The sequence below is a fragment of the Hirundo rustica genome, unplaced genomic scaffold, assembly GCF_015227805.2.
Source record: "Hirundo rustica isolate bHirRus1 unplaced genomic scaffold, bHirRus1.pri.v3 scaffold_420_arrow_ctg1, whole genome shotgun sequence".
In the NCBI taxonomy this organism is placed as follows: Eukaryota; Metazoa; Chordata; class Aves; order Passeriformes; family Hirundinidae; genus Hirundo; species Hirundo rustica.
In genome coordinates this window covers 312-25,102 of record NW_026690465.1, presented here as the reverse complement: position 1 = coordinate 25,102, position 24,791 = coordinate 312, and the positions used below count along the sequence as shown (strand labels likewise).

At 50.0% G+C, this 24,791-nt stretch overlaps 1 long non-coding RNA gene across 22 annotated transcripts; it reads left to right on the top strand.

Moving 5' to 3' along the window:
- The first annotated feature begins 12 nt into the window (after window positions 1–12).
- LOC120748007 (uncharacterized) lies at window positions 13–24,354 on the top strand. 22 transcript variants are annotated; one of them, XR_005699261.2, is made up of 13 exons: window positions 13–1,453; window positions 3,247–3,423; window positions 3,832–3,926; window positions 17,147–19,755; window positions 19,834–19,875; window positions 19,966–20,290; window positions 20,368–21,438; window positions 21,517–21,558; window positions 21,649–21,784; window positions 21,895–21,978; window positions 22,056–22,089; window positions 22,165–22,244; window positions 22,321–24,354. It is a non-coding gene; the product is annotated as an uncharacterized LOC120748007 (long non-coding RNA). The 22 variants fall into 22 exon arrangements; XR_005699256.2 differs by having other exon boundaries at window positions 3,033–3,423; XR_005699260.2 differs by having other exon boundaries at window positions 13–3,163.
- The last annotated feature ends 437 nt before the right edge of the window (window positions 24,355–24,791 follow it).

Sequence of the window (24,791 nt, the reverse complement as noted above, 5' to 3'; positions counted from 1 at the left end):
CGGGGAGGGAGTATCGAATTGATCCTGCCCTCTTTTGAAGGACTTGTTTGAAGGAGTCTTCATCAGGGAACAATTTTAGCCTTTTGGTCTGCTTGGTATGCTGTAGGGTCCCTCCCGCAGGCCAAGAGCCTTTCCAGAGCTGTTGTGTCACGGGTTCCTTGTGCCCAGGGTGCAGTTTTTTAGGGATTGGTTGCTCTAGTTTGGAAGCAAGGGCTCTCTTTATCTCTAGAGGCAGAGGCACTCTCCTCTCTCTCTCCCTATTCAGGTCTCCCACTGGATCGAAGCGCTCTCTGGCTTCCACCCCCTCTGGCATGAGTGCTTTTCCCATGGGCTGTGAGTGGATCTCTGCATCCTCTGTGGACTTAATGCAAAGTGACAGGGCCACAACTTGTTTCATCCCAGTCCTCACGACAGCTTGCAGAGGAATCTCAGCTGTGACGAGCACTTTGGAGCACTTCTTCCCCCTTTTTTCCATTGACCTTGGTGCCGGCATGTTGTTTTCCAGCACATTCTCACTTCCTCCTCTCCTCTGACTAGAAGAAAAGCTGCTGCTCGTAGGTGCTACTGCTAAAAGGCTTCACCAGTTCAGAGATCCCTGGACGCTCCCCCAGCGGCAGGAGGTCGATCTTGTTTAGGCCGCGTGTCGGGGAGTCACTGGCCATGTTTTTGCCACGGGCATCGGGCGGGCAGCGGCAGCCACGGGGGCCCTGGCGCTGTTTAAGGCTTCTCCTGGTGCGTGTTGCCGGAGGAGAAGCTGCCGCTGCCAGCCGTGCCCTCCTGCCTGGGGCGTGGCTGGCCGCGGGGCCGGGCAGGCCGGCTGTGCCGCGGCCACACCGAGCTGGCGGTGGCCACAGCGGTGCCCAGCCCTGCACCGCGACGGGATGGGCTGTGGCACGGTGCCTCCCCACCCCTGGAACAGACTGCCCGTGGGCTGCTTTGATGTTCTTTGTCAATGGGACCATGAGGCCTTACCCACCTTTCTAATTGGGCCGGCGGCACGCCCATCTTCAGAGCTATCAACCAGTGGCTCTGTTGGACATGGTAGAAGCTTCTAGCAGCTTCTCCCAGAAGTCACCTCTGTGGGCTCCCTGCTGCTACCACAAAACCAGGCTGTGCCAAATCAACACGGCGGTCTTTGGTAGGACTGCTGAGGTGCAATGATGAGCTTCACCTTTTGTAACTTCTTGCTCTGAGCCTGAGTAAATGACAAAATTCTCGTAGCTGCTGTCAGTGATTTAAGCATGGCAAGAAACTCACTCCCCATGCCGAGCGCCCCCCCAGCCCCGGAGTCTGTGAGCAAGAACCTGAATGTATTGGATGATGTAACCTAGAAATGTGTGTTCTATTTCATCTGTGGAAAGCAGTTTTTTGGGACATGTTTTATCCTTCTGTTACCCTTCCAGGGAAGAGGGAGACTGATGCCTTCTGATACTGGCCCAGCCATGAAAACCAGGTGAGGCAGTGTTTCTTACCTCTTTCAGCACTCCTCAGTCCTCCAGGGGGGCATTTTAAGGATGGCCTGGAGCTGTTGGAGCTGCCCTGGACAGCAGGCAAGCATGGACTCTCTCTGCTGCTGCTGGGCTCTGGACCCCTTTCCTCCTCTGCCTGCTTATCACTGTCACTACTATTTTCCACATGGCAGGAGGTCCTGCTGAGATTTTCAAACTAGTAGGTGTTGGATAGAGCTTTGTTCCCCCTTGCCATGCCCACGTCTCCTTCCTTCCCTAGCGTTGCTTTTTTTCCTTCTACGGTTTCCCATCACGTCGCTCACAAAACCGGCCATGCACAGGCCGCTTTGATCCTCTTGCTTTTTGTATTTGAGCATCCCTTGCGTTCTGCAGGGCTCCCCCCGCGATGCCGGAGGTTTCTTAGGTCTGTTTTCTCTTTGTTGTGTTGGTATTTCAATGTTTCATTCCATTCTGGGCTCCTACTTCGGAGAGAAACGTGCAGCTCCTGGAGCAGGTGTTGTGGAGGGGCATTCCGATGATTCAGGGGCTGCAGTATCTCTGTTGGAAGGCAAGGCTGGGGGAGCTGGGCCTGTTGTAAGTCACAGGACTGAGCAGGGAACTTCTTCATGTCTGTCACTGCTTTAAGAGGGGGTGCTAGGAGGCTGCAGCCAGACTGTTCCTGTCGGTGCCAAGCACTGGGACATGAGGCCATGGGCAGCATGTCATGCTGCAGGAAGTTCCAGGTGGACATAAGGATGAATTTCTTGATGGTGGGGGTGAGCAAGCACCAGAAAAGATTGCCCCGAGAGGTTGTGGAGTGTCCCTCACTTGAGCTCCACCAGAACCACGTTGACACTATGTTGTGCCACGTGTTGTAGGAAGATCCTACTGCAGCGGGAAGGGTGGAACTGATGAGTGTCTATGGTCCCTTACAGCCTAGCAGTGTGATCCTGTGCTTGGTGTTCTGTGCTGTGTGAACTGCAAAATCGCAGCCTAGCCCTCGCAGCTTCATTCTGTCCTTGGGGGAAAGTGGGTTACTCCACTGTGTCCGTGTGTTCTCTGCTCTCCTTGTGCAGCTGGTAACATGCCTGTACCTCCCACCTGAGAGAAGAGAAGGCTGTGAAGAAAGAGGTTGTTGTGCTTGCCATCTTTCCTCCAGTCTCCTCTCTGCACAGAGCACAGGGAAGGAGAGCTCCTTGCGGGAGCTGCTGACAGTGAGGCTGAGCTCCTCTGCAGTATTGGTGAGGCAGACCTTGTCGGTGGTACTGTGACTGCTAGCACGGGGGGATACCGGCTGTGTGCCGGTGTGAAAGAGCAGGTCCAGTGGGTGTCAGGTCGTGCAGGAGGAAGGCTGTTTCCTTTGGAAGGAAGCGCTGTCCTTTTGCATGGTATCTGTTTCCATGCGGGCTGTCTGTTTCTTGGCTTTGCTGTTCTGAAGGTGGGTGTTCTGTGATGAAAGCGATTGGATGCCTTTGCAAAGTCACCATAGTTTGCAGCACCTGTGGGACGGATGGAGTCATTGCTTTTAAAGCAGGATGCACAACCACTGATCTCCTGCTCATGGCCTTTCTCCTCACTCTCTAGGGAAGCACCTGTTCTCTGCCTTTGTTCCACCGGTGGGTGCTGAACATGTGCAGCAACCCTGGAGTCCACAGCAATTCGGTGGTGTCAGCTGCTGCAGCAGCCCTGGCTCATGGCAAAGTCTGCACGGTCAAGTACTGCTCAGTCATGCCCGATTTCTGGACCCATCCCTCCTCGTCCTAAAAGCACAATCCAATGTTACCATTCTTTTCCCCAGGAAAGGAGAAACCCAGAGGAGTGTTCCTACATGACTGTTTTTAAACCTGTTACGGGCCCTTCCCAGTTTGCTATTTACTGCCTGAAAGGCTGCAGTGACACCGGTGCTTCTCTCTTCTCGCTTTGCTTTGTTGAAGCACGGCCGGCCGCTTGACCGCACTGACTTCCTACCTGTGAGGTGAGTGTGCCACAGCTATGTCAAACCAGTGGGAAAGAGAATGTGGAAGGGACTTCAGGCCAGATGGAAAGTAGTTCCCTGACTGGAAGGGTTGTTTTCTTTCTCAGGAAGTTTTTTTGCTTGGCTCGGGACCAGGTGGGAAGGCAAAGCAACGGCATCTGAGTCTGCAAGGAGCAGAGTTGGGGTGCAGTGTCCGGCCTGTTGGTTGGCTGGTTTTCCCCACCCAGCCCAACAGTCCTGGCTACGTTTGGCTGGCTGTGTCCTGCTGGTTTCTCAACTGTGATGCTTTTCGTCAGTAGATTTGGGGTGGAGAGAGAGGAGGTTGTTTTCAGTGGGCAGCTTCTTAGGCTTGACTGAAAGGATCCTTTCTGCTTCTGTATCTCACGTAGACATTTGTGTTCTGCGCAGGGTTCCGTTGCCTACCGTCTGCTTCCAGACATCAGCAGACACCTCTGGGATCCTAACGGTGGCCTAGAGGAGGAATCCTTCCACGCTACGATGAGGTATGTCGAGGTTCAGTCCATCTGTTCTTGCCAGGACTATGTTTAGGAACAGAAGTTGCCCTATCAGGAGAAGAAAAAGTACACCGATACGTACAAAATGCTTTCCCAGTTGCTGTCTTGGGTGTGACTTTCTGAGTCTGTCCTGGACATGAAGTCCTGCTGAGGGGAATGGATTCCAAAGCCACACAGGTGGGGGTTAGGAGAGACTCTCCAAAGAGCAGCTGCTCACTCTGAATGACTTTCCCTTTGGAAAAGGAAAAGAGTCGGTTTGATTTATCACAACATGGCTGTGCACCAGTAGGAGAACACAAGAGGTTTTAAACACTGCTGTCTTTGTCCTTCTGCTAGCTCTTGGAGTTCTGTAAGCTGTTTTAGTCAAGCTGTAGTTGCAGGACCAGGTTTGTTCTGGGGTGGCTTTCTGGTGCTTTGTTCTGTCGAGGGGGCTTGGGTTTTTTGGAGAGACCGTGACCGGAGTCTAGAGCTGTCGGATGACTTCAGTGTGAGGTTTTGGACTGCTCCTAGACAGCAGTCATCCTGCCTTTCTTGGTCGAGTCCAGACATTTTCCTCTCCTTTCTGAGGCATTTCAATCCCTCTGGATTCCAGAGAGAGGTGCTAGACAGAAGTATTGCTGTTGCTGATTTTTCACGTCATCTTCTGTCATCCTTTTAATTTTAACCTAGGTAGACACACTCCGTAACATCGTGGTTTCACGTTTACTACATTTTGCTCTTGTTATTTACTCTTTTTGTGGGAGAGTGTCATAGTTTTACTTTTAGATTAGGCAGAAACACTACTCTTTTTGTGAGAGAGAGACTAGGAGAAAAACAAAGCAGGCTTACCCTTAAAATTAACAACTACTTTATTAACATACACTAACAGAATAGAAAAATAGAAAGTTGGAAAAAAACTAAAATGGAATTAAACTTTGAAAACACTTTTCCCTTTCCTTACAAACTGTTTACTTTCTTAGAAAGCAACATAAAGAGACAAAACTTGAAATTTTCAGTCAGTTTCACTATCTGATAATAGTCTTTCATTAATTCATTAGGGGAAGAGTATCTTTTTGAGTCATGGATCCTACTGACAAGTTAGAACAGTTTTCTCGTGGGTTTTAAACTGTCACAAAAAAAACTGCCCGGAGAAACTTGCCTCTGTGACCCTCCCAGGAGCAGTTTCCTCAGCTGCTTCTGGGTCGTGGGTCTTAGACTTTTGCATCCTGGGGTGTCACTTTTTAAAGATGACTAAGTCTAAAGAAAAAGATTCTTCACTTGAAGATACAGAGCTATCTTCTCACTTCTTCACTGGCGCAGGGGGCTTTTCATCTTTATTTCTGTGGAAGCATCGTATAGGATATTACTTAGTTCATCACCAACACCTTTGCTTAAATCTACACGAAAAGCAATCATCTCCCCCAATGCATATCTTTCCCATGATTTACAGGAATGACCTAAATATAGAGTTCATTTCTATGGCTTAAGTAAGAATAGAACAACTAACTCTTCAACCCTCTGTCCCAATAGTCTTTTCACTCTTGCTACCGACTTCATGCTGTTGTTCTTTATGTTCACTCTGTCTTTCCTTACTCTCTCAGAGAAGGCCCAAGCTCTGGAAGCTTCACGTTGCTAGGAAAGAGTTAAATCTGCTTGGAGTTTTTGTCTCTCACTCTCTGTGGCTCGTAGCGTTAGATGTTCAAGGCCGAGCTGATAAGGAAAAACTCACGCAGAAGTATTAGAAATTGGAGCACTCAGGCACTCGATAATCACGAAAAAAAACCCCAGGCAAGATCATAAATGCTTTCTCGACCCACCCCTCCGTGTAAATCGGGGTGGCCTCGGCCCAAATGGTGCCCATAGCTCCCATCAGGGGCCCAGCACAGATTTTTCTCCGCTCTAAGGAAATTTGAAGAAAGTAGCTGTTACAGAACAACAACCTCTCCTCCCCGCCTTCACCCGGGAGCCGACGGAATCTGGCCAGGCCTCAGGCCAGCTTCCCCCCACAAAAAGGGGGGGGAGGGCTACAGGCCCAGCTTGGTGTTACCTGTCTCTCTCTGGCCAAAGGAAGAAGGAAAAGGGCCCACCTACAGGAAATCAAGGGGTTTTATATGGTACTTCCCAAAGTCGCAGCCAACAATTTCAGTGGTCAGAATAGATGTCGATATTCTAACTAATTCTCTGATAGGTCTCTGTCTCTTCCAAAGCAATTCCCAGGTCCTGACCTGGAGAATTATTTTACAGTCTTTTAAAACTAAAAAAACTAAACTGTACTATCCCATGAGAAGCTGAAAAGACCAAGATTTATGTTGTTGTCTTAATCCACAATCAAAATACTATAATATATGCAGTGGACAGGAGACAACTATTCAGAAGACGTTATAAGTGAAACGGGACCTTTGCAAATATTTGTTCTTGTACTATGTACGCTCTAGAAACCGGATACATTAAAGTTCTGTTTTAGTAACAGTGCGGTATTGTAATTTGCTGTATTCACAGAACACATAAAAGCGATTACCAAATAAATTTTCAATCCATTTTGGTATTTGATAAAGGTCTGTGTTATATAGGCAAGAATATAATTTTTAATGTTAATGCCATTATGTGTGACAATTTCTTTATTTTGAGGAGTAATTGCTTAAAACTGTGATTTATCAGGAGTTTTATTGTCAAGAGCTGTAATTTAACCAGAAGTGTGGTAGTTACAGATAGATCCCAAGCTGCATGTTACCAGCTTATTATTAGTTTACTTTGAACAGCCGATTATGAGACATACTTGGTTTGTTATATATTGTCATTGAAGATATCCTAGTATTAAATATAGATAGTAATGTTATTACTGTCACACTATGCTTGTGCAACTGTGGACATCATCAGACCTAAAATAAATACATAATTTCTGCTCATGCTCATTTATGTATTAAAAACTGTAAAGTTTCTCATTTTTGTGTATATAATATTGATTTGTATATAACTTGATTTTTAAATAAAAATGTATCTATTATAGACAATATTTTAGAATATAAGAAATTTTACAGGATTTGGAAATACAAATGTGTGGGAGATTAGGGACAGGCGGTCGGAAGGTATCGCGTTGTACGGGCAGACAGAACCCCTCCCTCAATTCTTAGTTGGTTAGTGTCCTTGATAAGGTAAACAACACCTAACTTGTAAGGTAAGCAGACGGAAGTGATGTAGCAAACAGAGGTTTTATAACTCCATGTAACCAGTTAATAAACGCCATTAGCCGTCCACCACACTGGTGTCTGTGAGCTGGTGGTCCGAGCAGCTTGGGTGTGGCTGCCGTGTCGTTCCTGGAACCAGGTCGCTACGCCTCAGTGGATGTAACAACAAATGTAACTTTTCTATATATAAATTAAAAAATAAAAGGCTTGAAAAATGTAAGAAAATAGGATATATATGAAAGAAATAAAAATAATGTGTGTTTACCGCTCAGTCCTGCTCAATGCCCCTCAATTTCTCATTCTGGCCCAGTGTCCTCCCTGATATTCCTTCCGTGTTACTCTGTCCTTTTATCTGTTTGTGCTTCTTATTTTCTCTGTCCTTCTATCTGTCCTCCATGCCTCTCTCAGGATCCCTCTTCCTTTTTTTATTCTGTTGCTCTTTCCTGCTCTGTGGACCATTGTTTGTCACCGTATCTTTCTGTCCTGTTCCCTGCCCCTATTACTCTTTAATAGCACCGTCGTGCTGCCCGTCCCATTTTATTTTCTTCATCTCCATCCTCCCCCTGTCCTTATTTTCTTTTGTTCTGCTCCAACTCCCTCTTTCTGCCTCTTTTCTCTTCCCTGTGTTTCCAGGTGGGATTCCCCAAGGGGCAGGTGGTGCTGCCTTCAAGTGACACGGTTTAGTGGTGGACTTGGCAATGCTGAGTTAATGCTTGGACTGTGATCATCTCAAAGTTCTTTCCCAACCTAAATTATTCTAGGGTTCTTTATCTCTGTTCTGCTCCCTTCCCCCCCCTGCCCCCACCCCTCCCTTGCTGTTCTTTTCTTCTTTTTCTTGTCCCTCTTTTCTGTCCCATTACCTAGCCTTGTGCTTTCCCTGTACACTCCCATTACCAAGCTGGTCCTCTCTCCCTCTCCCTCTCCCTCTCCCTCTCCCTCTCCCTCTCCCTCTCCCTCTCCCTCTTTCTTCTCTCTCATCATGGGCCCTGCTGCTCTGTACATTTGGCACTCTCCCGTGACACCTTTGGGTCCCCATTTTTTCATTGCCGTGTCAGTACAGTGACGGAGGTTATCACAGTCGGTGTGGCGTGGGACTTTCTGTGCCGCAGCGTGGGGTTTTTGCAGGAGCGATTTGATCTCGTCTATGGCAGGGATTCAGTTGGAACCTTTAGGTCTGCTGTTGTTTTGCCTGGAGGCAGGTTGAAAAGCGTGGCCTTGCAGCAGGTCAGGGCGCCCCATGAAAGCGAATGAAAGCCACTAAGTGTGCGTTCAGGCTTATGTCTGAGTAGGCAGTGTGAGGCCTTGAAGCTGTGTTGCTAGGGGTGAGTGTTGGTGAGTGCAGGCCTGCTGTGTGAGCTTTGGCATTTCAAAAGCGTAGTCAGGCCTTGAAAGCGGTGAGGCGAGAAGAGGGCAAAAGCATGAAAGGGTCGTCAGGGAGAGGTTTTGCAAGCTTTTTTTGTGGGCCCATTGCCTTTCGTAGGCGCCTGAAGGCAAGAGAAAAGGGAGGGTTCTGTGGATGTATTTGTAAGAGGCAGAGAACACTGTTTTCCCTGTCAAGGGAGCGGTAAGCCCCTTCTTTGACAGGGCATGTGAAGAAGATGCCGATCGTAAATGGTGGGGAAAAACCCCCTCTCCCTGATTGTGTCCATTTCAGCGTTGAATCGTTTGAAAAGGGGGGGACCATCGTGGTCTTTGAGGCCGTGAGATGGCTGTGAAAGTTAGCTCGTTGGCATTTTCAAATGCGCTTGACTCTTGGGGAGGGTTTTTGTGGTGTGGGTTTTTTTTGTTTGTTTTTTTTTTTTTTTTTTTTTTTTTAGGTTGGTGATTTGTTTGGGGTTTGAGAGTCAGAGTGTAATAGACTATGAACACAAAGAAAAGTTCTAATAGGAATTTATTACATTACAGCAGGCAAAGCAAAGGCAAATACAGCGCTGGACGGCAGGGGAGTCTCGCTCCACCAACTGCCGTGAATTGGCAGGTTTTTCAGTCTTGCTTTTATCTTGCTTCTTTCTTCCGATGATGTATGTGTGACGTGTTGCTAGGAGGGTCTCTTTCTGTCCCTCGGTGGTTGCAGAGATGAAGGCTGTAGTTGTAAGCTGGAATTCCTGAAACTTAAAGCTGATTAAGCAAGTAGAGAGAGAAAACAGAAATGGGCGAAGGTATGTTTGCCTATAAGCTTAGATAGTAACATAGTAACTTCTTGTTATCTTGAGTTATTTGATCTCCAGTGAACAAAAAATAGTTAATGTTTATCACAATTCCCCCATTTCTCTTGTTTTTACTTATTTTTGTTCACTGTATCTTTGCAGTTCTTGTCTAGCTAACTCTAAAGTTTTTAAATTTTCTTCTTTAGGTATCTGATCATACTTAGTCCTAAGAAGTATAAGATGTGTCGCTTTCAGCCGGCTTTTCACTATAGTAATCAGTTTATTAAATATACATGGTCTAAAGTCTGCTTGCAAATATTTATCATGCCCTCCCCTGGGTGTCCAGTCAGAGGCGATTGTTTTACAGCCCCAATATCCACAAAAATATTCCCCAGGATAATTACAATATCCTTTACTGTGATTTGAGCTTGGGCACATGTAAAATCCCGTTAGGTTCAGTACTTTTCTACAATGATTTATGTTGGTCAGATCACACAATCTTACTCTGAAACTGGGTGCTCCTACAGTAGTTACAGTTTGCAAAATCTCGTTGTCATCCCATCGCTATAGTGACCATTTAAAGGGCTGGTGTGGTAGATTGTCTAAGGCATTAATCCCTCTTAAGTATAACATCAGCAAAAGAAAAGTAATCGGCTGGGTCACGTGGTGAGCATCATTGGGGGCATAGGAATGGGAGTATATTTGAGGATTGTTCCATTTCATAGACCGCAACCTGTCTCTCTCCCCAGGGTCCTTGCTCTAATTCCTATTCCTGAGGCAATTCCTCAAATATTGTTTTGTTGTCCCACCCCTGGGGTTTCTTTCCTCCACAGCTTTTTACCCCTCTGCCTTTCCCGTCGACTCGGTTGCCTCGAGCCACGGGGGGTACCATCTTCTCAGCAGCAGGGATATTCTTCAGGAGGTCCCCGGGGGCGACTCTGTTGCCTCTTGACATAGGAATCCCAGTTCTGATACTTAACTGGGGGTGTATCACACCGGATTCCCTTTAGGCGTGTGCGGCAGGTGCAGTCAACAATTTCAGCTATGAACGGGATGGGTTCATTAGGGTGATAATAATAATATTTTGGTTTAATCCCTAATGCAAAAATCCTCCACCACTCTTCTGATTCTCTTACTAATCCTTCATATTTAACTTTATATTCTAGAATTCAATCAGTTATGTTCCGCTGCAGTACCCAACAGGGGCTGCAAATTCCTCTAGGAGGGGTTCCTCGCCTACAATGACTCCACCACCTGTCCCCGCAGATTTTACAAATATAACAAACAAAGGGATAACAATTGCACTCTGGGTCTCTACACTTTATCTTAACATCAGAGTTACAAATTAATCTTTCCTCCGTGTAGTGTGGTTCTGGTGCATATTCTACACGGTGTCCATTCATTGATGATCTCTCCTCTGGATCCGTAACTTCAGGTCTCCAGGATTGCTTGTTACTTGCTACTCAGGAGTCGGTTTGCTCACTGGCCCTTTAATTCTGCTAGCATGGGTCCCTCCCTTCTCTGCTGTTCTGACTGCAGTATCTGTAGTAAGCAATACAAGGTAAGGGCCCTCCCATTGTGGGGCCAAGGTTGCTTCTTTCTAGGACTTTATCATTACTCAATCTCCTGGTTGCACCTGGTGCAGTTTCAAATGTAGTGGGGGTCTCTGAGCTAACCTTCCTTTATTCTATAGATTTTCCCTATATTTCATTAGGCTGGTAATGTATACATTCATATTTTGATCCCTCAACTTTGGATGATCTTGCGGTTCTTCTATATTGTAGGGCATTCCATACAACATTTCAAGTGGAGATATTCCCATATCTGATCTAGGTTGTGTCCGGATATTAGCAATGCTAATGGTAGGCATTTTACCCATGACAGTTTGGTCTCAATCACGAGTTTGGTCAATTGTTTTTTAATTTCTCCATTCATTCTTTTTACTCTTCTTGAACTTTGGGGGTGCCAGGGGGTGTGATAATCCCATTGTATTCCCATTATTGCCATGGTTTCCTTAATTATTTTGGATGTAAAGTGGGGGCCTCTGTCCGAGTCAATGGTTTCCGTGACCCCATATCTGGGAATAATCTGCTTTAATAGGGTCTTGATCACTGTTTATGCCGTTGCCCTTGCCGTAGGGAATGCCTCTACATAATGGGTTAGGTGATCTACTATTACCAATAGATATTTATACCTCCCAGTCTTTGGTAACTCAGTAAAGTCTAGTTGGATGTTAGCAAATGGCCGGTATGCTGTAGGTCGTCCCCCCCATTAAGGTTTTTCTTAAATTGGCCCTATTTACCTTTAGGCAGGTAACGCACCCCCTCACTACCTGCTTTGCCAAGTTATCTGCCCCAATACACATATGTTTGGTGGCAAATTGATCTACCAATGCTTGTGCCCCCCAATGTGTTTTGCTATGTATTCTCCTCATAATATCCATAGCTATGGATTTAGGCAGTACAGTTCTATTATCTTCTGGAAGTCGCCATTCCCCTTCTGGGTCTTCTCTCAACCCCATTTTTTTTTTTTTTTTTTTCATCTTTTCTTTTCTCTGCATAGTAAAACTATATATCTTTTTCAAATTCCCTCTGCTAGTCTCACGCTCTTTTTTTTTTTTAGCTTTCGGATCTTTCTGGGGAGTAGATTGTGACGTCTGCAAAGCAGCCCTTTTTGCTTCTTGATTTGCTGCATTATTTCCCCTGCTTTTAAAATCTAATCCCTTTTGATGCTCTTTCAGGTGAACAACAGCAATTTTCCTAGGTCCCCTCAAGGCCTTTCCTGATTAGATCTTGGTGAACTAGGTTTTTTCCCTGGGAGTTTATCAACCCCCGTTCTTCCCATATTTTCCCAAAAGTGTGTATAATCCCATAGGCATATTTTGAGTCAGTATAGATGGTACCTGATTTATCTTTTAACAACTGCAATGCCCGCAGTACAGTATAAAGTTCACAGGCCTGTGCTGACTAAGATCCACTTAGAGGGCCTGATTCGATAACTGCAAGTCCTTCTCCCCCAACTATTGCATAGCCAGAGACCTTTTTTTCATTAATTACTCGCGATGAGCCATCTACAAACAACCTACCCCCCTCTGGGGAGATGGGGTACTGTTTAACCCTTATCGGTGTCTCTGGATCTTTAATGATTACCGAGAAGGGGGGTATATTCAACCTTCCTACACTATCAGGAGTGTACCATACTTCTGAGTTAATTTTTTTCCTTATCCTCTACCCTCAAGGGACAGAGTTTTATTTTGATTTCCTCATTTACTACTTCTATATTAATACCTATTTCTATAATTAAGTCTCTCCTTAACAAATTATAATCTGCTTCTGGTACTAGCAGAAGGTTCCCTATTCCCATTTTGGACCTCGATTCCACCAGTACATTCTTAATAACAGGGACTTCAAAGGGGTCCCCCTTCACCCCTACCACTTGAGCAGTTTCCTTTGATATCTTACATCCCTCCGGTAGTACCTGGACTGTCGATCGCTCAGCTCCAGTATCTACTAAAAACTCAAATTCCTGCTGCTGAGGACCTATTTTTAATTTTATCAAGGGCTCCTGATGTTTCTGTGTCCCCAGCAAATGAAGCCCCTGACTCCTTCAGTCCTCTTTGAAGACTCTCTCATCTCTCAGCTGCTTCCTGCAGTTTCTCCGAAAGTGTCCTTCATTCCCACAGTAGAAACATACGCCTCCATCCTTTTTCTCTACCCGGAGAACCCCTCCCCCATTTCTCTGGGCCACTTGACTTGTTTTGGGAGGGGCATCAATTCTCGTAGTCTCCCTTACTGCTGCCACCATCATTCTTACTTGTCTCTTGTGACTCTCTTCATCTCTTCTCACACATACCTTCTGTGCTTCCTTCAATAGCTCATCTAGGTCTCTATCTTGCCAATTATCTAATTTTTCTAACTTCTTTCTGATATCTTCCCACGATTTAGCCACAAATTGTGTTTTTAGTAGTGCTTGCTCTAACGGTGTCTCAGGATCTAAGCCCGAGTACATCTGCAGGTTTTTTCTCAAGCGTTCTAGCTAATCCGTAGGTGTCTCCTCCTTTTTCTGTCTCTCATTAAATGCTTTGTTGATGTTCTGCCCCCTAGGCACCGCTTCCCGGATCCCCTGTACTATTATCCCCCTCAGATCCTGCATATTGATTCTGTGATCCTGCTGCTGATGATTCTAATTGGGATCCTGCAAAGGCCACTTGGTGTCTGCTAAAGGTCCTTGTGTATGTTGTGAATCTCGTATCTGCATCCTCGCTCGTCTAATCATATTTCTTTCCTCGGCCGTGAAGAGAATATTCAATATGGCTTGCAACTCGCCCCAAGTATAAATACTGGGTCCTAAAAATTGGTCTAGTCTCTCGGCCACCCCCAAAGGATCTTCCAGGAGGCTCCCCATCTCCCTCTTAAATTCTCGAACTTCCCCAGAACTCAAAGGTACTGAAACAAACCCTATCGCTGGGTGAGGTCCCTGGCCCCCCCCCACAGGCATTTCTCTTAGGTGATATAGGTTATGCTGTCTAGCCCGACTTCGGGTTATGGGTCCTTGCACTTCCTCGGGGGGCTCGGGATTACTCCCTGCTTCATGAGGCTCTATTGGAGGTGCATCCGGAATCTGGGGGTTCTGAGGGGGTATGTAAGGAGGTGGGATCAGTAAGGCTTCTTCCTCTTTACTCCTGTCTTTCTTTCGTCCTCCCTCTTTGAGGGGAAACAGGAGCACTTCACCCCCAGGTCTTGTAACCTATACATTAGCATATTCACTTTCTTCCTGACTAAAAGGAATTTTAGTGTTTACCCACAAGTTGAGTTTTTGCCTCACCCAATCTTCCGATGATCCAAAAATAGGCAAAAAAATATTCCAGGAAATCTCCTTTCCACTCCATACTACCACACAATAATGGATCATTTTAGCTTTATCTTTACCCCCTGTGTTAGGGTAATGTTTCCAATTGTCTAATATGAACCCCAGTGGGCTATCTGTTTTATGGGAGTAGAGGGCCTGCTCTTCCCCTGTCCCATCTTCTGGAGTGCCCTCACACAAGCGTGGTGCGGAAATCACTCGCTTCCCCTTGTTCGTGGCTCACGCCCTCTCGGGCAATGAGAACCGCACTACTGAGGGTCCACAATCACTTGGAAAATCCGAGCTGCCGGTTCTCCTCTCACTCACACACACACTCGCAGCACTCCAGGATACCCGACCCAGACCGAACGGAATCTTCCACACAGATACTCACGCGTCTTGCGTCTTCGTCCGGACCTTTGTGCACAAAGTTTATAGGGTCTGCCGGCTTCCTTTGCCTAATGCTTTGAATTTAGGTTCGTCGGTCCAACCGAGACAGGAATCGGGTCTACCAGGGCCGCCGACAGATCGGCGGGGCGCCCCCCAGGCAGAACCAAAAGTCCTATCTTGCAGGTGGATCCGAGTCACGGCACCAAATTGTAATAGACTATGAACACAAAGAAAAGTTCTAATAGGAATTTATTACATTACAGCAGGCAAAGCAAAGGCAAATACAGCGCTGGACGGCAGGGGAGTCTCGCTCCACCAACTGCCGTGAATTGGCAGGTTTTTCAGTCTTGCTTTTATCTTGCTTCTTTCTTCCGATGATGTATGTGTGACGTGTTGCTAGGAGGGTCTCATTCTGTCCCTCGGTGGTTGCAGAGATGAAGGCTGTAGTTGTAAGCTGGAATTCCTGAAACTTAAAGCTGATTAAGCAAGTAGAGAGAGAAAACAGAAATGGGCGAAGGTATGTTTGCCTATAAGCTTAGATAGTAACATAGTAACTTCTTGTTATCTTGAGTTATTTGATCTCCAGTGAACAAAAAATAGTTAATGTTTATCACAAGAGAAAGCTAGGTCAGCCCTGGAAACGGCAAGCTGCAACATGATGTATTTTTTGCAGGTGGCATCTTGGCTGGTACTAAAGGTGCTATTTTTCGTGTTGTGCGCTCCCCGGCGAGCATGAGCCGCCCTTGTCCGGCCCCGAGCGTCGGCAGGAGGGCAAGAGACGAGCGCGGGGCGGGACGAGCAGCGGGGCCCGGCGTTGCGCTGGCGCGGTCACGTCCGAGGCGCCTCCGCTGCACGCTGCCGGTTGCGTCCCGGCTGGTGGGTGCACGCCTAGGTCCCGAGGAAGTCAGCGAGTGGGCGCGGGCCTGGGGATGTTTTGTGGGCGCCGTGGCCACATCCCCCCCCAGCGCAGAGGGAGCGAGGAGGGGCCCGTCAGTGGGGCGGGCGGGGGCCAGCGGGCGGGCGGTCCCCCGTGGTGGGTGTGGGGCGGGCGCCGGGCCCCTGTTGCGTGTTGCTGCGGTCGGTGTGGAGGCGTGGGGCCGGAGCTGGGCGGTGGTTGGTGGGCGGAGCGGCTGCCCCGGGCGACCTCGGACGCGTGGTGAGGCCGGCGCCGGCGGGGCCGCTCGTTTGTAAAGCGTGTCCGTCTTTCCCTGTCGTTGCGGGGGTTTTGCTTTCGCCTGGGATTGTGACGGAAACGGTAAAGAGGGCCCCCCAGGTGGTGAAGCGTCAAGGCCCGTTTGAAAGAGTTGCAGAGAAAGACAAGTTAGTCAGGATGGCCAAGGAAACATTGTAACTGAGGGGTGAGGCTGGCTGTGCGATTTGCTTGGGAGTGATGAACCGGAGGCCCGTGGCATCCCAATTTGAGGCTGGGGCAGGTGCAGGAGAGGAGGGGTCCTTGTGGCTACGAAGGAAAGGCTGGTGGCCCTTGCTGTGAGGTGCAGGCAAGGATGTGTCCAGGGAAGGAGCAGCAAGTCCCCCGTGCCCCTGCCGTCACCCAGGGAACGGCGGCAGGTGCTAGCAGGTGTAAGGCGTTCTCTTGATGAGGGCTGAGTGCCTCGGTGAGAGCAGAGGCAGGTGTGAGGTGTTAGGATAAGGAGGGGGTGGCTCCTGCCAGGGGTGGTTTAAGAGGGCAACGTCCGGTGACTTTGGTGTGGAGCTTGTGGAGATGAGGAGTTGCTGGTGGGTTTCTGTGGGGCGTCTCATGGAGTCTGGGGGAGCTCCTGGATGCAGAGCACAGGTTCAAGGAGGTGCTAAGGGACAGAGCTTTGTGCCAGGCAGCAGCAGCAGGTGAGTCCGTGTGGGTTTGTCTAGGGAGACTTGTGTCGTTTTCCTTTTCCATTTTGTCTTGTCCATCCCTCCCTGGTCCCCCCATCCAAAAAATGGGGGTTGTCTGGGAAAAGAAAGTTGAAATGGAGGGAAGAACCTTCTTTTCTGTTCTTGTCTGTGTTTCAAGTGGGGGAAGTTCCCCTTCCGGTGGGATTTTTAGGGTCTGGACTGAAGGAAAACTTGGGTTTTCCAGAATGTGAAGGGTATAGTGTTGAGAGGGAATCCCTGGGTCGTATTTTAAACGGAAGGGGGAAAGTAGGGTTGTATTAGGGGTTTGAATGGAGGGTAAGGTCCCATTTTCATTTAAGGTCATCTAAGGTTTGAAGTGGGAGGGAAGCCCTGTTTTTGTTCCTTTTAAAGGGTTTGCAGAGAGGTGAAAAACTTCCTTTTTCCCCTCCTTGGAGGGATTTCATTTGAGAAAGACCCCTCCTTTTCTGTTGTTGTTGGGGATGAAGTGGAAGGGGAGAATCCATTTATTTGCCATTGTGTTATTTTAAGAGAAGGGCAACTTGGCTGGCAGAGGCTGGGGTGATTTTTTTAAATTCAAGTTTTTAGATTTTTTTTCTGTTTAACGATCTTTAACAATTGATGGTGCCGTTTTATTTTGTATGTCCATGGCCTACAGTAAGGGATACGGTCTATTGACTTAAGGTTGTATTTCTTAGCGGCAGTACGTTTGTTCCGAGCGGAAGTAAAGCTGGGTATCTGCAGTAAAAGTCAACGGAGGGAGGCGAGCGGCGGACCGAAGCGGCGGTTATCGCTTAGGTCTCCCTTTCAGGTTTGGATCCGGCAGCTTGGAAGCAGCCACAGGCAGAGAGCGTGGGGACGCCCACGGTGCCGAGACGTCGTTTTCCGTCCAGGCCGGAGTTTGTGGGCTCATCTTCCGAAAGCTAAGTGTCGGGGACGGGGGTGAGGAGAAGAGGAAAAAGGTTTTCAGTGGCAGGAGGCAATTCAAAGCTAGCTTAGGGCAGAGGGCCCTAGAGGGCCAGAGGCCCGGTAAGTAAAGGTAGAGGATTCATCCCGGGCATCAGCAGAGCTTTTGCCGGGCAGGGCATTAGCGTCCCCCATCCGCGTTTTAGGGAGCCGGGCATCGTATGCCTGGTTGGAGTCCACAGGGTTAGGGTGCAGCAGGGAGCGGGCAGCCCACACCGGGATCCCCGTGCCAGGAGCGTCTGCAGTTGTGAGGAGTAGAGTGGAGCAGGAGCACTTGAGAGAGACCCAGTGAGGCTGAGGGAGGGCTTGAGAGGTGAGGGAGTGTCAGGCCAGAGGGCTTGAGAGGTGAGGGAGTGTCAGGCCAGAGAGCAGGAGGTGAAAGTAAGGCGTAGAGGCTAGGATGCAAATTTGAGCACAGGTGTATGAGCCCTGAGAAGTGTCCTGTTTCCCTGAGAGCAGGTGCAGGCAGCCAGGCTGTGGCAGGCCAGCGGCAGAAGAGCCGAGAGGGGCAGGCAGGAAGCGTTAGTGGGGAGCAGGGTCCGCAGGGCCGGGTCTAACCGGGGGTTTCCCGCCCCGGCCCACCCTGGGATCTCCTGTCTCCCCGCAGTCGAGGATGTCTCCTCCCATTCCTCGAGGCGGCGGTTGGTAAGGCTTCGTGCCTTTGCCACCGCCAAGAGCGCGGCTCTGTCAGCCTCTGCCCTGTCTCAGGGCCAAAGTTAGTTAGGCTAGGGAGAAACTGTGGATGACTCGTCCTGCCCGCAGGACAACCCTTGGGACCCTGGATCAGGAGCATCCTCGACTGCTAGCATAGGGCCTTAGAGAAGTAGGGTGAAGCAGGGCACTTGAGAGAGACCCAGCGAGACTGAGGGAGGGCTCGAGAGGTGAAGGAGCGTCAGGCCAGAGAGCAGGCCATGAATGTAAGGTGTAGAGGCTAGGATGCAAGTTTGAGTGCAGGTGTATGAGCCCTGAGAACAGTCCTGTTTCCCTGAGAGCAGGTGCAGGCAGCCAGGCTGTGTCAGGGCAGTGGCAGAAGCGCTGAGGGGGCAGGCAGTAGGGCTAGGGCTAGGCAGGAAATGAGGAGGGGGGGCAGAGTCGACTGGGTTGGGGTTGAGCGTGGGATGCCCACCCTGGTATCTCTGTCCTGCTGCAATCAGGGATGTCACAGCCCTAGTGGAGGCCAGGGTGGGTGAGTGGGCTTAGCATCCATCATGCCACCAAGACTTTGTCCATGCAGGTGTTAGGCTGTGAGCGAAGCCAACGCAAGCTGCCCAAGACTCTGGGCATTGTTAAGAGAGGGAGAGCCCCAGGATCAGTGTTTTTTGGCTGATGTGCTGCAAAGTTCACGCTTTAATGTTTGGTTTTCTTTTTTATAGCTGAGGAAGAGACACCAGGCTGGTGACAGCGGGACTTTCCCAGAGGGCGAGGCGGCATTCCTTGGCACCGGATGTGGATGGCGATCCCTGGACCTCCCAGAGCTAAGTGGAGGGCTCAAGCTGCAGAGGGCATGAGAGCAGGGTGCTGGGTTGGGAGTTGCTGGGGGGGGATTATTGAGTCTGGTTTGGCTAGGGAGATGTGCATCATGTGAGCGCTTAGGGCACCTGAAGGGCAAGTGTCATTTTTGCTGGCCATGCTGAGCTGTGGAGGGCGGAGCAGTCCCGGGCACGTGGTGTCTGTCGTGTGTCGCGCACTCTGTGTGTGTCGGGCATCTCATCTTTCACGTCTTTACCCATAGCCCCCCAGGGGTCCTATGGGGAGCCCCGGCATCACTGTTAGCATTTCTGATGTCTGCCTTCGTGGCCCCAGCAGCTTTGACGGGAGAGCTGGGACATGGATCTGAATCTGGTGTCCCTTTAGACTCATCCAGTGCGATGTCTTTTGAGGTCTTGTTCTGAGCTGTACAGAGAGCCGTGCCCCACCACGATCCATTTTGGCGGGTTAGGACTTGTTAGAAGTCCAAGCTAGGTCTGGGCTTGTGACCGGAGGAGTGTCGGGCATCCATCTTTGTGGTTCTTGAAATGATTCATCCTGTTAGCATCATCTTCCTGCAGGGTTCTGTGAGCCTGGCCAGCTCACCTTATTTCTTCCGTTTGTCATCTCATTCCGAGTTCTCTCGGTCCTCCCGGTCGTTCTTCTTGCGGAGAGCTTTTGTTGTTGTGGTGTCCCCTGGTTTGTGGTGTCCTGTGTGATGGATGTTGTGGTGTCTTTGTCCCGGAGCTGCTCTGCCCTACCGCATGGGTGGGTGTAGGGGTAATAGAAGAAGCCCCTGGGGCCTGAACTGGGTGATGTCAGGTGGAGTTGTGGTGTGGGGGGCATTCATAGGTTGGCAGCACGTGTCTGTCGCTGTCAAGTTCCCGTGCCGCAGTGTGACTTTGTTCCTGTGCGTGTTTCAGATGCGGATGGATTCACTTGGTGGCAGAGGGCCCCATCCCGGGTGAGGGGGTGTCCCCAGAAGAGGTGCGTCACCGTTTGGCTTTGCAGGGGTCACGTGCATGGCGAGTATGTGACAGCATTTTTGTTTGTGTTTCCTTTCAGGAACTGAAGCGGGATGTCATCTGTCAAGGTGAAGCGGAGCAGGTGAGCTGTGATTGTTGGAGAGAAGCAGTTGGTATTGCTGAAGTGTCAGTTGCTGGTGTGACTCTAATCCTCCATTACTGTGTTTTTTAGGAGCTGTCACTTTCCACGGAGCTGCCCTCAGCAAGCAGAGGATGGATGCGGTTTGCCTGTCTCCTGAGACCTGTGGGGAGCAGGAGTGTGTGATGAAGCCTTGATATTTTCCATTTGAAGGTGCCATCCAGGTAGGCTTTGTTTAAGAGCCTGGGAGCTGAGGTGAGTCGGGGAGGCAGGGAGGAGGAGCGAGGGTGCAGTCAAGATTGAGCTGTGCCACATCACCTGCCGTCCTCTTAAGCCAGGTCCACCCCGTGACGACGGCAGGGGGCTCGGAGCACGGCCGAGGCGTGCGGGGCGAGGACGTAGGTATTCTTAGGAGACGGTGAGTATCCTAATGGTGAGGTTTTGGTCCATGTGCTGCCACGTGCATGCTTTGATGTTTGGTTTTGTTTGTTGTAGCTGAGGAAGAGACACCAGCCCGGTGGTGGCAGGACATTCCCAGAGGGCGAGGCGGCGTTCCTTGGCACTGACGTGGACGGTGATCACCGGACCTCCCAGAGCTAAGTGGAGGGCTCGAGGCACAGAGGGGATGAGAGCAGGGTGCTGGGTTGGGAGTTGCTGGGGGGGATTGAGTTCAGTATGGATCTGGAGATGTGCAGGATGTGAGTGCTTAGGGCACGTGAAAGGCAAGTGTCATTTCTGATTGTAATGCTGAGACAGGCAGGGCAGAGCAGTCCCGGGCACGGGGTGTCTGTTGTCCACTCTGTGTGTGTCAGGCATCTCATCTTTCACGTCTTTTCCCATAGCCCCTCAAGGGGCCTGTGGGGAAACCTGGGATCACTGTTAGCATTTCTGATGTCTGCCTTCCTGGCTCCAGTGGCTTTGACTGGAGAGCTGGGACTTAGATCTGAACCTCATCTCTGTTCAGAGTCATCCAGTGCGATGTCTTTTGAGGTCTTGTTCTGAGCTGTACAGACAGCTGTGCCCCGCCACGATCCATTTTGGCGGGTTAGGACTTGTTTAGAAGTCCAAGCTAGGTCTTGGCTTGTGAGCGGAGGAGCGTCGGGCATCCATCTTTGTGATTCTTGAAGTGATTCATCTTGTTAGCATCCTTTTCCTGCAGGATTCTGTGAGCCTGGCCAGCTCACCTTGTTTCTTCCGTTTCTCATCTCATTCTGAGTTCTCTCGGTCCTCCCGGTCGTTCTTCTTGCGGAGAGCTTTTTGTTGTTGTGGTGTCCCCTGGTTTGTGGTGTCCTGTGTGATGGATGTTGTGGTGTCTTTGTCCCGGAGCTGCTCTGCCCTGCCGCATGGGTGGGTGTAGGGGTAATAGAAGAAGCCCCTGGGGCCTGAACTGGGTGATGTCAGGTGGAGTTGTGGTGTGGAGGGCATTCATAGGTTGGCAGCACGTGTCTGTCGCTGTCAAGTTCCCGTGCCGCAGTGTGACTTTGTTCCTGTGCGTGTTTCAGATGCGGATGGATTCACTTGGTGGCAGAGGGCCCCATCCCGGGTGAGGGGGTGTCCCCAGAAGAGGTGCGTCACCGTTTGGCTTTGCAGGGGTCACGTGCATGGCGAGTACGTGACAGCATTTTTGTTTGTGTTTCCTTTCAGGAACTGAAGCGGGATGTCATCTGTCAAGGTGAAGCGGAGCAGGTGAGCTGTGATTGTTGGAGAGAAGCAGTTGGTATTGCTGAAGTGTCAGTTGCTGGTGTGACTCTAATCCTCCATTACTGTGTTTTTTAGGAGCTGTCACTTTGCACGGAGCTGCCCTCAGCAAGCAGAGGATGGATGCGGTTTGCCTGTCTCCTGAGACCTGTGGGGAGCAGAAGAGGAGTGTGTGATGAAGCCTCGATATTTTCCATTTGAAGGTGCCATCCAGGTAGGCTTTGGTTAAGAGCCTGGGAGCTGAGGTGAGTCGGGCAGGCAGGGAGGAGGAGCGAGGGTGCAGTCAAGATTGAGCTGTGCCGCATCACCTGCCGTCCTCTTCAGCCAGGTCCACCCCGTGACGACGGCAGGGGGCTCGGAGCACGGCCGAGGCGTGCGGGGCGAGGACGTAGGTATTCTTAGGAGACGGTGAGTATCCTAATGGTGAGGTTTTGATCCATGTGCTGCCACGTGCATGCTTTGATGTTTGGTTTTGTTTGTTGTAGCTGAGGAAGAGACACCAGCCCAGTGGGAGCTGAGGTGAGTCGGGGAGGAGGAGCGAGGGTGCAGTCAAGATTGAGCTGTGCCACATCACCTGCCGTCCTCTTAAGCCAGGTCCACCCTGTGACGACGGCAGGGGGCTCGGAGCGCGGCCGAGGCGTGCGGGGCGAGGACGTAGGTATTCTTAGGAGACGGTGAGTATCCTAATGGTGGTTTTTGGTCCATGTGCTGCCATGTGCATGCTTTGATGTTTGGTTTTGTTTGTTGTAGCTGAGGAAGAGATACCAGCCCGGTGGTGGCAGGACATTCCCAGAGGGCGAGGCGGCGTTCCTTGGCACTGATGTGGACGGTGATCACCGGACCTCCCAGAGCTAAGTGGAGGGCTCGAGGCACAGAGGGGATGAGAGCAGGGTGATGGGTTGGGAGTTGCTGGGGGGGATTGAGTTCAGTATGGATCTGGAGATGTGCAGGATGTGAGTGCTTAGGGCACATGAAAGGCAAGGGTCATTTCTGAATGTAATGCTGAGACAGGCAGGGCAGAGCAGTCCCGGGCACGTGGTGTCTGTTGTCCACTCTGTGTGTGTCAGGCATCTCATCTTTCACGTCTTTTCCCATAGCCCCTCAAGGGGCCTGTGGGGAACCCTGGGATCACTGTTAGCATTTCTGATGTCTGCCTTCCTGGCTCCAGTGGCTTTGACTGGAGAGCTGGGACTTAGATCTGAACCTCATCTCTGTTCAGAGTCGTCCAGTGCGATGTCTTTTGAGGTCTTGTTCTGAGCTGTACAGACAGCTGTGCCCCGCCACGATCCATTTTGGCGGGTTAGGACTTGTTTAGAAGTCCAAGCTAGGTCTTGGCTTGTGAGCGGAGGAGCGTCGGGCATCCATCTTTGTGATTCTTGAAGTGATTCATCTTGTTAGCATCCTTTTCCTGCAGGGTTCTGTGAGCCTGGCCAGCTCACCTTGTTTCTTCCGTTTGTCATCTCATTCCGAGTTCTCTCGGTCCTCCCGGTCGTTCTTCTTGCGGAGAGCTTTTTGTTGTTGTGGTGTCCTGTGTGATGGATGTTGTGGTGTCTTTGTCCCGGAGCTGCTCTGTCCTGCCGCATGGGTGGGTGTAGGGGTAATAGAAGAAGCCCCTGGGGCCTGAACTGGGTGATGTCAGGTGGAGTTGTGGTGTGGAGGGCATTCATAGGTTGGCAGCACGTGTCTGTCGCTGTCAAATTCCCGTGCTGCAGTGTGACTATTTTCCTGACTTTGTTTCAGATGCAGATGGATTCAATCCATGGCAGAGCGCCTCATCCTGGGTGAGGGGGTTCCTCTGTGAAGGTGTAAGTCACTGTCTTAGCTGGGGTAGTGTAAATAATGACTGTGTAACAGTTCTTTTTTTCTCTTTACTTTCAGGAAGTGATGGTAGATGTCAGCTCTCAAGGTGAAGTGGAGCAGGTGAACTGTGATTGTTGGAGAGAAGCAGTTGCTATTGCGGAAGTCTTACTTGATCATGCATGTCTAAGCATCCCCTTTTGTGTTTTATGGGGTCTGCTTGCATGACACCATTCTGTCACAAACCAGGTGCCGGTTTCTGTTTGGAATTTTAGCTGGCAGCCATCCCTTTGCTGGCCCATGGCCTTAGACAGAAGCAGTGTCCCTTCTCCATGGGCATGCCAATTCACCCTCCCCTGTTCCTGATGTGATTTTGTAGGAGGCATTTGGCACTCCAAGTTAGACATGTGTTGTCTCTGCCAGCTTTTGCCTGCCCTGTAAGCCTGCTTCCCTTCCTTTTCTGCAGCATGTGTCTGTCCTGGTCTTAGAATTTGTGCATGCTTTGCAACGAAATGTTTCATTTAGCATCAATCATGGACATTGCTGAGCAATTGTGTCTGTGTCTTCTTTCATTCATGAACTCTTCACCACTCGATGGGGACTCTCCCAGACATTTTATGATTGAAATCCGTTCACCCGTGAGTGAAGAACACAAAGGGCAAGAGGTGTTTCTGCCTGTCCTGTTTTTTTTAAGGTGTAGGTGAAGTCTAAGCTCCAGTACCCTCTGCCGTGCAGCTCCTTTGGCCTATCCCACAGTCCATGAAGTAAGCACGTATAAAAGCTGGGCCAAGTTTCCCTGCACAGTTTTAGTTTGTCTGTTGCAGCCCTGAGCAGGTGTCTAAAATAAGTAAAAACCCCCTGGTGCCTCCGTCTCCCCCCTAGGCAGGGATGCAGGGGCAGCAGCACCCCTGAAACGATGTCCCAAACAGAGAGCCTTCCCAGGCCCCTGGAGAAGAGCTGAAGGGGTAAGAAGAGAGGGCAGGAAAGCCTTGGTACCTTCCGTGAGAGCGCCTGTGTCCCTGTGCCCTGCAAAAGCAGCAAGGGCCAGCATCCCTGTGATTTTGAGATGCGGTACGGGAAAGCACGAGGCCAAGGGAAACGTGCGGCACCGTGGGTTCTTTGTGTAGTCGGTCGTTTTCCCGTTTTCCCATTGGTCCCTTTTGGATCCTTGCTCCGATTGGTCGTTTTGAAATTCATTCACCCCATTGGTGTGAGTGTCAAAGCCACCTCGTTCCCTGTGAAAGGGGAGTGTGGGAGGTCAGTTGGGCGTGGGTTCCAGAGCGTGCGCCGCCTGAAGAGACCTCGCCGTGAGGAAGCAGCCGAGCCGAGCCGATGGAGCAGCCGTGCCTGTAGGCGCTCGGACAGCCTCGTGGCTGAGTTGCCGCGGCAGCTCTCCTAAAAGAGCGATCGCTAGGGTGATCGGT